General features: G+C 34.5%; 1 long non-coding RNA gene across 1 annotated transcript; it reads right to left on the bottom strand.

Annotated features, from left to right (window-relative positions):
• Positions 1-3,580: 3,580 nt before the first annotated feature.
• On the bottom strand, positions 3,581-4,078 carry LOC149242734 (uncharacterized). Its single transcript, XR_016245738.1, has 2 exons — positions 4,023-4,078; positions 3,581-3,939 (listed from the first exon to the last, which is right to left on the bottom strand). It is a non-coding gene; the product is annotated as an uncharacterized LOC149242734 (long non-coding RNA).
• Between the last annotated feature and the right edge of the window lie 255 nt (positions 4,079-4,333).

Raw genomic sequence — 4,333 nt, 5'->3', positions numbered from 1 at the left:
GATAGTTTACAAAAAATTGGCAAAGATTGGGATTCATTTGTGTTTATGGCCAGTTTCCCAAGCAAAACAGGCCTCACTCCATTACCTGTGAGAGAAAGAGAAGAAAGGAGTGAAGAACCCACTTTGGCTGAACTTAGAAGAGAAGTGACAGACCATAAGAAGCCTAAAACTAAATCAAGGAAATCAGAAAAGTCTGTGGCAGCTAAAGAGACACCAGAAGCATCAGTGAAGAAAACTCCTAAGCCATTAGTTAAAGAGACACCTGAAGCATCAGTGGAGAAAACCCCTAAGTCATCATCAAAGGAAACACCTCAGTCATCAAAGCAGAAGACTCAGAAAAGGAAGGATGAAGCTAAATCCAGTGAAGTTGAAAAGATTTCAAGGGTGAGAACTAGAGGTCAACTAAACAAGGAGAAAGGAAAGTCAGTCCCTGTGGAAGAAAGTCCTATTTCAAAAGGTAGTTTAAATGACTTACTTGAAGCCATTGAACTAGAGCAAGAACAAGGATAATAAGGTTATCATCAGTCAAAGTGGAAATGTTATTGCTATTAAGAAACAAGCTGGAGCAACAAAGGAAGAAATACCTCAGATTAAAAATGTTTCTAAGGAAAGAGCAGTAAGGTATACAAATTATAAAAAGGCTGTAATGAAAGGCAGAACAAGTTTGATTAGTCAAGCTGACTCAGTATCTGATGCATATGTGTGGACAGTTCCAGCTCTGAAGCAGGAAAAAATCATGAAACAAATGAATACAAGCTTAAGAGCAGAAAACAAGGTGTTAAAGGAAGAAGTTAGCAGCTTGAAAAGGAAGCTAGGCAAACTTGCTAATTGATTCAAGGGGAAATTTGCCTTTCAAATTTTGGTAAATTTTGGTTATCATCATTTTGAAACTTTTTGAAACTTTTTGAAGTCCTGACACCTGTGTAAAATGGCTGAAGAAATCACAGAGTTAAGTCATTGTTGCTTTAAGGTTCATATGCTTAGTTTTGATTACCTACAGCAGTTTCGTAGCGCGCTACGAAACTGCTGTAGATGACTGTTTATGTGAAAAATTTGAAGAGTGAATGCTGAGGTCAGCAAATCTTAAAGGGATTACTCGAGGCTAGCATGGGGATTATAGAAAGTCATTCAGATGTTTAAAAAGGTGCCAGGTGTAAGTATTCAAGGAAAAGGTGAAATTTTGTCTTTTGTTAAAGTTTTCACTTTATCTCCGAAATTTTAGGGTTCTGGTAGGGTTGCTGAGGTGTGGAGTGGTACACCTGTTCAGTTATGGGATGGCAAGATCATAAGTTTTCTTCCATCATACGGGACTATTAGAGGATTAAATGGCTTGAAACATGATCTTAAATGCATGAACACTAATGGGAGACAGAGACTGTGAACATAGGGCACAGATTCTTATTTGTTGATGAATCATCCACATATCAGGCATCCGAAGCTGCTCATCTAGTGAATGTGCTTCTAGTTTGGTTTGGCTATTATTGAAGTGCTACAGGTGTCAAGTTTCAAGAACGCATCAATGTACACGAGGAGATAGACTTGAAGTTTCAATGGAATGGAATCCTCTGTTTTCGTAGCACAATACCTTTTGTAATTAATTAGTTTGTTTAAGATATAGATAAGGTAATTAATGATAGAATTCCGAGCTCCCTTCATGCTTGTTGAGGAGTCTTAGGTAGTAGTATTTTGGTTTGCTATATATAGAAATGACTCTGATGTAAAAAAGGTTGGACATTTTATACAAAAACAGAGTTGTTTTGGGCCATTGTAAGACTTTTGACAGTAATAGTAAAACAGTGTTGATCTCTTCTCAAGATTCTCGATGGATTATTGTGTTCAAATATAATGATGGTGTTCTATATTTTATGTTCTTTTACAGCCTTGTTGTAACACAATCACTCAGAATTCATAAACTTATGCTCTGACTTCCTGTGTGTTTGGCAAGCTGTGGTTTTGATGGAGTATGTTTGACATGTAATGCAAAGAGCCTTGATTTCCATGAGATGACTATGTTTTTCTTGTTTACTTAGTATATGAGACTCCATAGCCCAATGAGAACCAGTTTGATATGTTTCCAACCAGCTTATGCTTTCATGAATGAATAAAGAGTTAGCCATCTGTTATAGTGAAGGATTTTTATCAAGAGTTTGTGAGAGAGCCCTCTCTGATCAAAGAGGCTAATCTTTGATCTAAAGTTAGGTTGAAAGAGTTACATGAAATCTTGCTTGGTTGCAGCCCTCAGTAGTGATTTTGTGATAACAGGGCATATCGAAATTGCAGAAGAATGTGTTGGGTAGGTCGAAGTTCTAGAAAAATCGGGTGGGCAAGTCGAAATTGCAGAAGTTGTTAGAATCAACTTCTTGTCATTTTCCGTGTTTCATACAGTTTCATAAAAAGTCTACCCCGAGTTTCTAGCACTTTCTGGACTGTTACCCTACCCATTTACATAAATTCATTTCTTAACATTTCCTAATTTTTATCTCCTTCAGTTCCTTCATTATTTTGATTTTGACTTATTTTTGGTATAGTGATGGGAATTTTAACTTTCACATTAACAGTAAACCCTTAAAAATAATCCAAATCATGTTAGAATCCTTCATGATAGTGTATCATTTGGTTTCACATTATTTTGTTGCTAACATGGAACAATTGTAGAGAGAAACTAGCAACCATTTCCCTCGTGAAAAGCATACAATGATCTCTTTGATTTCTATGGGAAAAAGTGTCAAATAATACACAAACTCCTCAACATTTTTCTATAAGATAAGCATTGGTGAATGTACAAGAATGTATCAAAATAACTAAAATCACAGTTAAAACCTCAAATTCGTTTACAACCCTCTGGAAACAAAATGTTGTTCATAAAAGCATCTGGATAACTAGCAACAAAAGGTAAAACATAATGTATTTTTCATAGCCCTCTGGATAACAAAAAGCTAAAACCTAGTATAATTTTGGCAACCCTTCAAAGTTTGGACCATACTGATCCTACCAGCGATTCATGTATTGACAATGCTCTTAAGCTACTTTGGAAATGAAACAGAAGAAACCCCTCCTAAAACTGAAATTAAAACATAATAAAAAATTTCGAAAATGCTAGTTATGGTGATTTCATACTCGAAGGAAATTTTATGATTATTTCAAATAGTGTCATTTGAATTAGTAAAATGAGATAGGTTTCCTATAAGAAACCATACATTTTGCATGATATTATGTAATTTTTGTCTTAAATCCCGCAAATTTTGTTATTCTCTTAAAATAGCCCCCAAGGTTCTTTAAGAAAATTATTACCCTTGAAGTCGCTCCTCGAGGTTTTTTAAGAAAATTATTTACCCTTGCAAAACGCCAAGTTCAGGGGCCGGTTGGCAAGTTATTCAATCTAATTAGCACACCACTACAAAATGACAGTTAAGTTACCCCATCTACTCAACGTGGAAACTTATTCTTCATCATGGGGTTACATACAGAATGACATTATCATTGTCGAAGCTTCAAATAAACTAAAAAACTGCAAACCCTAAATTTATCAGACACTGATGATTTTAATGAGACCCCTCAAAAAAAACATGGAAAACCATAGTTTATTCCATAATAGTATTTTTACTTAAAAAATAAGATTGAAGACCCAATACATTGTTCGATGACTAAAATGTATATCTAGGAATGGCTAGCTTAAGACAACTTTATTAAAAGTATTGGGTATGAAACCTCAAATTAAGAAGAAAACATGAAGATGCAAACCTCATGTCTGGAGAAATATTTTGGACCAGAAGGATAGTGAGAATAGTGGAGTGCATGTCTCTGAACCTATCTCGCTCCCTGTATTGATCGCTCTCCCTGCAATCCTCGTAATGCCTTCTATGAGGAGGGCTTTGGCTCCTCTTGGGGATGTTGCTTCTGTTACATATTCGGTTTCCTCCCATTTCCCCCCCTACAAAACTGTTTGATATGAATCAAATATGAGAGAATCTATGAACAAGTATTTACACATATAGCTTTTCTCTGTTGCTTATTGTGGATACCTCTTCTTGCAAGTATTGTAGAGTCCTCAACTTCACAAATGGAGAGAAGGGAAAGGAATGAACGTGTGTGGGATAATAATGGCTTATCTCAATTCTTTAACTCACATTAAATTGATATAAATTAAGATTATACATAAATAATTTATAAATTATGTAATTATTTATTATTAAATTGGGGTTTTATATAAATTATTTATTAATTTTGACTTATAGTGATTTTCAATAGATTTTTGTTAAATAGAATTATTTTAATTATTATAGTGTCAATATTTTTGTTGATTTTTTATTATTATATTTTAATTCATTTTAAA

This window comes from Pinus tabuliformis, chromosome 8, assembly GCF_031772625.1.
Source record: "Pinus tabuliformis cultivar Carrire ecotype Pingquan chromosome 8, CPIR1, whole genome shotgun sequence".
Taxonomy (NCBI): domain Eukaryota; kingdom Viridiplantae; phylum Streptophyta; class Pinopsida; order Pinales; family Pinaceae; genus Pinus; species Pinus tabuliformis.
Note: the sequence above shows the minus strand (reverse complement) of the source record. Positions and strands in the feature narration are given on the sequence as shown.